Below are 8910 nucleotides of genomic sequence, written 5' to 3'. Positions count from 1 at the left end.
ACGGGTAGGCACACGAGGTGTTGAACAGTGATTTCGGAAAGCTCCGGAGCATTTTTTAGCACGTTCGAGGACGAACGTATGTTTAAGTGGGGGAAGAATGTAATGACCTGACCGGTCGTTTTGAGCTCTAGCGTATCGTTCGGTGGTTTGAGACCTTGGGTAGCTTCACTTCAGGTATTATGACTTGTATGTGAGGTCGGAATTGAGTTTAGGGAAGTTAGGAGTTGATTTGGAAAGAAAATTCTCATTTTGGAAGCTTTAAGTTGGAAGAGTTAGCGAAGGTTTGACTTTTGAGTAAACGGCCTCAGAATCGGGATTTGAAAGTTTCAAATAGGTTCGTATAATGATTTTGGACTTGAGCGTATGTTCGGGTTGAGTATCATATCACCCGGGAACATTTCGGCGTTTATTATGGGAAGTTAACATTTTGAAAGTTTAAGAATTTCATAAGGTTTGTCTTAAAGTGGATTTTTATGTTAGTGATGTCCGTTTGGAATTCCAAGTTTGGGAATAGTTCCGTATGGTGATTTTGGTCTTATGAGTGTGTCCGAATGTTGATTTGGAGGTCTGTAGGTCATTTCGGCGTCAATTTGCGAAAGTTGGAAATTGGATGATTTTTGGGAAGTTCGACCGGGAGTGGACTTCTTGATATCGGGGTCAGATTCCGATTCCGGAAGTGGGAGTAGGTCCATAATGTCAATTATGACTTGTGTGCAAAATTTGAGGTCAACCGGACTTGATTTGGTGCGTTCCGGTACAAGTTATAGAATTTGGAAATTTTAAGTTTGATTCGAGGCGCAATTCATAATTTTGATGTTGTTTGACGTGGTTTAAGGATTCGACTAAGTTTGTATTATATTTTGGGACATGTTAGTATATTTGGTTAAGGTCCCGAGGGCCTCGGGTAGATTCCGGATGGTTAACGGATTGAATTTGGGCTTATGAAAATGTTGAAGCTCCAGTCATCTGGTGTAACCGCACCTGCGAGGTTTTGGCCGCAGGTGCGGGGCCGCAGAAGCGGCCCAGGGGTCATAGAAGCGGAGCAGGGCAGCCAGGGGAAGGACCGCAGGTGCGGAGTTTTGGCCGCATCTGCACAAGCACAGAAGCAAAGCGTTGGGCGCATAAGCGGAAGAAGGCACAGGAGCGGAAGGGGGCTTGCACCTGCGATGTCGCAGAAGCGGGGAATGTTTACGCATGTGCGAGGCATAGTGTTTGGGTGATTTTTCGCAGAAGCGGTGGCGTGGTCGCAAAAGCGACGCCGCAGGTGCGGCTACTGCCCCGCATGTGCGAAAATATCGCTGGGCAGAATCATTTTAAGAGCGGGATTTGGCTCTTCTTCTCTCATTTTTCACTTGGTTGGGGCGATTTTGGAGAGCTTCAATGAGGGATTTTCATAATCTATGTCAATGTAAGTTATTCACGCGTATTGTGAGTTAAATAAAAGATTTATATATGGATTTAGACATGAAAATTTCTAGAAGTGTGGGATTTTGTAGGAAAACCTAGAAATTGGTATTTTTGGGTTTTGACCACGAAATTGGACATGGAATTGGGAACAAATCATATATTTGAGTTCGTAGTGTTATGGGTAATGATTATCTTCGGAAAGTTTCAGAATTCGGGCACGTGGGCCCGAGGGTGAGTTTATCAATTTTCTGAGCGGAGTTGAAAATTGTTATAAATTGATTTATTATGAGTATTAGAGTATATGTTCATGGAATTTCACATTTATTTACTAGTTTTGGAGCGACAGGCGCCGATTTGAGTTGTTAGAAAAGTTTTGGAGCCGGTTATGGAACTTCGGAGCGAGGTAATTATGCTGCAATTTGTGGGGGCTACGTACATATGAGGTGACAAGAGTCCGTACGTAGCTACTAATTATGCTTACGTCCGGATAGTTTTAGGACCCAATGCATGAACTATTTTGAATTTTTGCACCATACTTGTTAATTTAAAAGGCCTAAATTATATTAGGATTTGTTAGAAAGAAAATTATGAAAGATCTCTAGTGAAATTCGTATTGTTTTAGTATAAATCCTTAATAAGGTTTAGTCCAATGCTTATAAAGTATCCTTCTCTTCTTGTGGAGCGGGCCAAACGCCTCGGCAGTAGATAGATGCATATATGATTCGTGTCGTTCGACCCTCGGCAGTATACACATTATTCTGGATCGGGCCGTACGACCTCGGCATAAATCGTGCTTAATAATAATACTTGGTGTCTTGATATTTTGTTGTGGCTTGTAAGATTACAACCTTTAAAAGGAATGACTTATTTGGAAATTATAAAATTGTGAAAGAATTATTTGCTCCTGCTTGTTGAGAAGATTTGAATTTATTTACACACCTAGTATTTATTTAAGATTTTATCTGAATAATTATTGACCCATAGTGAGTATCGAAATCGACCTCTTGTCACTACTTCTTCGAGATTAGACTTGATACTTATTGGGTACATGTTGTTTACGTACTCATGCTACACTTGCTGTACTTTTTATGCAGGTTCTGAGACAAGTGCATCAGGCGGTCCTACTGGTGTGCATCCCCGATATCCTGAGGCCTAGTGGTGAGCTGTTTTTCCTGAACCGTTCCGCAACACCTAGTGTCTCTTTTTGTATTCGTATTCTGTCTATTTTATGTCCAGACAGTATTTATAATTTTGTATAATCTACTAGATGCTCATACACTTGTGGCACCAGGTCTTGGCACACACACTAGTAGAATTATGGCTTTGAACTATTACTTGGTTTTATTTATTTAAACCTTTTATTTTCTTAAATCTTACAAATAAGGAAAGTTTAATTACTCGGAATCTTATTAAAAGAGGAATAACTTGTCTTATTCACTAATTGGCTTGAGTAGCAGTGATGTTGGGCGCCATCACGACCTATAGGTATAGTTGGGTCGTGACAACCCTGAACCTATAGGCAACACCAATACTGGGATCGTAGTCAAAGTTGTCTTGAGCTTTTGAAAGCTCTCCTCACATTCCTCGGTCCACCTGAACGGAGCACCCTTCTGGGTCAATTTGGTCATAGGTGCAGCAATAGAAGAGAAACCATCTACAAATCGACGATAGTACCAAACTCCGGATCTCCGTAGCTGAGGACGGTCTGGACCAACTCTGCACCGCGTCAATCTTCTTCGGATCTACCTTGATCCCTTCCTGTACGGGGTGCTTTCAGTAGTTAGTCCAATCGATCAGGCCCGAGCCAGTCCCACAGCCACGTCCTCCGAGGGCTTGTTTTGAGTGTGGTGACACTCGTCATATAATGGGGGAGTGCCCCGGATTTAGGAGGGGTGCACCTCCATAGATTTCTCAGGCCCTACCTATTCCACAGGGCCATCGGGCTTCTCAGGCCGTGATTACGGCACCAGTTACCACTCCACCTACACAGTCAGAGGTGGAGGTCGGACAGATAGAGGCCGCCCTAAAGGGAGAGGTCATGCCAGATATTATGCCCTTCCTGCTAGGACGGAGGCAGTTGCATCCGATTCTGTTATCATATGTATTGTTCCGGTCTGTCATAGAGATGCATCAGTCTTATTTGATCCAGACTCCACTTAGTCTTATGTGCCATGTTATTTTTCCCCGTATTTGGGCATATCCCGTAATTGTTTGAGTTCTTTTTTATGTATCTACACCCGTGGGTGATTCTATTTTTGTTGACCGCGTGTATCGGTCGTGTTTGATTATTATCAGTGGTTTTGAGACCAAGCTGATTTATTATTGCTCAGTATGGTGGATTTCAATATTATTTTATATTTTAGGCATGGACTGGTTGTTGCCCTATCACACTATCCTTGATTGTTACACTAAGACGGTGACGTTAGCTATGTCATGTCTACCGCAGCTAGAGTGGAAAGGTACCTTGGATTATGTTCCTAGCATGGTTGTTTCCTTTCTTAAGGCTCAACGAATGGTTGAGAAGGGGTGTGTTGCGTATCTGGCCTATGTGAGAGATGTTTGTATTGATACTCCTATCGTAGAGTCAGTTCCAGTAGTAAGGGATTTTCCAGATATATTTCCGGAAGATCTTCCAGGTATGCCACCCGACAGGGATATTGACTTTGGCATTGATTTGTTACTGGGCACTCAGCCCATTTCTATTCTACTATATCGTATGGCCCCAACAGAATTGAAGGAATTAAAAGAGTAGTTACAGGAGCTGCTTGATAAGGGTTTTGTTCGGCCCAGTGTATCGCCTTGGGGTGCTCCTGTCTTATTTGTGAAGAAGAAGGATGGTTCTATGCAGATGTGTATTGATTACCGCCAGTTGAACAAGGTTACAGTGAAGAACATGTACCTATTGCCACGTATTGACGACCTATTTGATCAACTTTAGGGTGCCAGCGTGTTCTTTAAGATTGACTTGCATTCAAGCTATCATCAATTGAAGATTCGGGAGCCAGATATCCCGAAGACTGCTTTCAGGACTCGGTATGGTCATTACGAATTCCTTGTGATGTCTTTTGGGCTTACCAACACCCCAACAACATTTATGCATTTGATGAATAGTGTATTTCAGCCCTATCTTGACTCTTTCGTTATTATGTTTATTGACGACATTCTGGTGTACTCCTGGAGTCGAGAGGATCATGAGCAGTACCTGAGGACTGTGCTTCAGACTTTGAGACAAAAGAAGTTATATGCAACATTTCAAAGTGTGAATTCTGGCTAGATTCAGTGGCATTCTTGGGCCATATAGTTTCGTAGACACCGGCGGTGCATAATATGGAACCTAAGGTCTAGGAGTAGCCGGAATACCGCTGGCAGCTGGAAGTGCTGAATGAATAGGATGACCCATATAGCCTCTTCCATAACAGGTTGCAACTGGGCACGAGAATTGTTATATGTGCCAGAATCTCGAGGTCTCTTAGCTTACCTCTCTTCTCTCTCCCAGATCTACATACCCTCCAATCTCCTGGCCATTGCCACCACCTGTTGGTATGTGATATCCATCTCCAGCTCTCGGGCCATACTGAACCTGATACTAGGGTGGATCCCTTTAATAAATCGACGGACACGCTCTCTGACAGTAGCAACCAGGGCAGGTGCATGCCTAGACAAATCACTGAACCAGATTGCATACTCCGATACTGTCATAGAGCCCTGGCGCAACTGCTCAAACTCTGCGCCCCATGCATCCCTGAGACTCTAAGGAACATACTCCCTCAAAAACATATCTGAAAACTGAGTCCAAGTGAGTGAAGCTGCCTCAACCCGGACTATCCAACTCGTATGCTCGCCACCACTGGTAGGCCGCTCCTCTAAGCTGGAATGCCATGAAAGAAACCCCACTAGAATCCACAATGTCCATAGTACGGAGGATACTGTGACATTCCTCGAGAAAACCCTGGGCATCCTCAGATGCCAAGCCACTGAAGGTAGGAGGGTGGTACTTCTTATACCTCTCGAGCCTGAGATGTTCCCCTACGAAACTGCTGCCCTAACCTCGGGCTGAACTGGGACAACTGGCTGCACTGGTATAACCTCTAAGGCATGGTCAACCTGATCATATGGCTCTGGGGTATGGGTGGCGGGAGTTTGTGCTCCTCCCCCGGCCTGAGATATGATAGGAGCAAGTGGAATCAACCCTGCCTGAGCTAGAGTGCCAAACATGCTCAAAAATTGGGCAAAAGTCTCCTCAAGTGCAGGAGTAGTAACATGCGTCTCAGGTGCCTGCTTTCAAACTGGAGCTACTGGTGGTTCTGCTGCAACAGCTCGTGTTGGTGCTCTGACTGCACCACGTGATCTTTCTCGACTTCTGGCTCGGCCCCTGCTCCGGCCCCGACCTCTTGTGGCTCCAACAGGGGGCGTGGGTGTTTGATCATCAGATCCAGTTGTGCGTGTCCTCACCATATGTGAGAGAATATAAAGACAAGAGTTTAGAATTTCGAAGTCAACAATGCGCACGATAAGGAATCAAAAAGTGAACATTTTCCTAATAGTTCCATAGCCTCCCGAATATAAGTACAGACGTCTCCGTACCGATCCACGAGACTCTACTAAACCTGCTTGTGACTCATAACACCTATGAACCTAGAGCTCTGATACCAACTTGTCACGACCCCAATTTCCCTCCGTAGGATGTCGTGATGTCACCTAGTCTGTAAGACTAGGTAAGCCTATCAATTATGCGGAATACAAAACTTAAACTCAAATCTTAACATAAAAAATAAATCAAACCGCGATTCAAATAGTTACAACTCTCAAAACCCGGTAGAAATAAGTCACAAGCTTCTAAGAATTTATTCTAAGTATCTCTATACATAAGAGTCTAAAGAGAATAAGGAAAAACAACATAATAGTGATAGAGGGGGGGACTCCGAGGTCTGCAGACGATGGCAGATATACCTTGAAGTCTCCACGTACAGTCTAGCTCACTAATACCTGGTCTGGTATGAAGTACCTAGATCTGCACAAAAATATACAGAAGTGTAGTATGAGTACACCACAACGGTAATAATAATAATAATAATAATAATAATAATAATAATAATAATAATAATAATAATAATAATAATAATAATAATAATAATAATAATAATAATAATAATAATAATAATAATAATAATAATAATAATAATAATAATAATAATAATAATAATAATAATAATAATAATAATAATAATAATAATAATAATAATAATAATAATAATAATAATAATAATAATAATAATAATAATAATAATAATAATAATAATAATAATAATAATAATAATAATAATAATAATAATAATAATAATAATAATAATAATAATAATAATAATAATAATAATAATAATAATAATAATAATAATAATAATAATAATAATAATAATAATAATAATAATAATAATAATAATAATAATAATAATAATAATAATAATAATAATAATAATAATTTACATGTTCAATGAAAGTACAAAATAACCAAAGGCAAGTGCAGCCATATAGAAATATCAACAAGGGCACTCCCAAGGTACCGCCTCGTAGTCCCATATCATAAATAAATTCACAATATTTCATATCCTTATATCACCGCGGGAGCCTTCACATTTAATTTTAAAGAAATCATTTTCCCAAAATAGCATCCCGCGTTTTAGCCACCCTTGTCACACTGCATGACTTCTAGTAGTTCACCCACTAGCCACGCGTATCAAGCCACCCTTATCTCACCGCATGCGTTTCAACACCCAGGCCTTATACCATCTCATGCGTATCAATATCACAATATATCACAATTTGCACTTCAAGTTTCCAACTATTTCAACTTGCCAAAACAAATCAACGACAACATTATTTTCCATAATAAGGAGCTCACGGCTCAATCACAATGAATACAAAATCTCACAAAATATTCGGGAGTGAATAACTCAATAAAATAATATTTCACAAATTTAACACATTGCCTCAATACCAAATTTTTAATGTCAAATACTTTATATTAATAATAATTCAATTAAGAAATTCAACTTTCAAATAATGAGCACAGAATAAAAGAAACAAAGTCTCAACTAACCAAGTAAAGCAATTAGCAGGAAAAATATCAGGCAAATTTAGAATATAAAAAAATGATCAATGATGATGAATATAACTGGATAAAATAATTTAATTAATGTGTAACATAGATCTGCACAATTTAAAATCAGAGTTATTCATATTTAGCCGTGTACACACGCGTCACCTTGCGTACACGACTTTCAACACATCACAATTATCATATCAATACCAATCCTAAGAAAAGTTTCCCTCACGCAAGGTTAGATAAGTCACTTACCTTGAACCGTAAAATTCTTTACTCCGCTATGCCTTTGCCTCGCGAATTGGCCTCCGAAAGCTTCAAATCTAATCACAATTAATTCGATTTAATCAATACAATTTATTAAAAATTAATTCCATATGAAAATACTAATTTTCCAACAAAATCTGAAATTTAACTCAAAAATTGCCTGTGGGGCCCATGCCTCGGAACCCGACCAAAGTTACAGAATATGAACTCACATTCAACCACGAATCCAACCATACCAAAATTACTAAATTTCAATAATTTTTGACCCTCAAATCTTCAATTTAAACCAAGAGAGTTTTCTAAATCTTCCAACTTAAATCACCAATTAAATGTTAAAAACTACCATAAATTCGGATACTTTAACCAAAATTGAGTTAAGAACACTTAGCCCGATATTTTTCTTATAAATCTCCCGAAAATTACCTCTTCCCGAGCTTCAATTCGTCAAAAATAAAAAATGGGACGAAGTCCCATTTTCAGAACTTAAACTCTCTGTCCAGGCATTTCTTCTATGCGATCGCGGAGCATTAAGCGTGTGGCCCCCGGCTGCCTTATTTTCCTCTACGCGAACATGACACGCCTCACGTGTTAGCGATGCACTAGCGTCCAAAGCTACGCGATCGCAGCCCCATTCTCGCGATCGCGTAGAACAATTTTTTTTTCTACCCAGCTAAACCTACGCGATCGCGAACCTTCTCACGCGATCGCGTAGAAGGAAACCAGACAATGCATCAGAAAAATTCCAGCAGAGTTCAAAGTCCAAAATTGATCCGCTAATCATCCGAAACTCACCCGAGGCCCCTGGGACCTCAACCAAATACACCAACAAGTCCTAAAACATCATATGAACTTAGTCGAAACCTTAAATCACATCAAACAACGCTAAAATCATGAATCATACCACAATTCAAGCCTAATGAAACTAAGAAATTCCAACTTCTACATTCGATGCCGAAACCTATCAAATCAAGTCCGATTGACCTCAAATTTTGCACACAAGTCATAAACGATATAACATACCTATTCAAATTTTTAGAATCGGATTTCGATCCCGATATCGAAAAGTCAACTCCCCAGTCAAACTTCCAAACTTAATTTTCTATTTTAGTCATTTCAAGCCTAATTTAACTACAAAC

The sequence above is a fragment of the Nicotiana tabacum genome, chromosome 19 (genome assembly GCF_000715075.1).
Source record: "Nicotiana tabacum cultivar K326 chromosome 19, ASM71507v2, whole genome shotgun sequence".
In the NCBI taxonomy this organism is placed as follows: Eukaryota; Viridiplantae; Streptophyta; class Magnoliopsida; order Solanales; family Solanaceae; genus Nicotiana; species Nicotiana tabacum.
The sequence above is the reverse complement of the archived record's forward strand: the minus strand, read 5'-3'. Positions refer to the sequence as shown.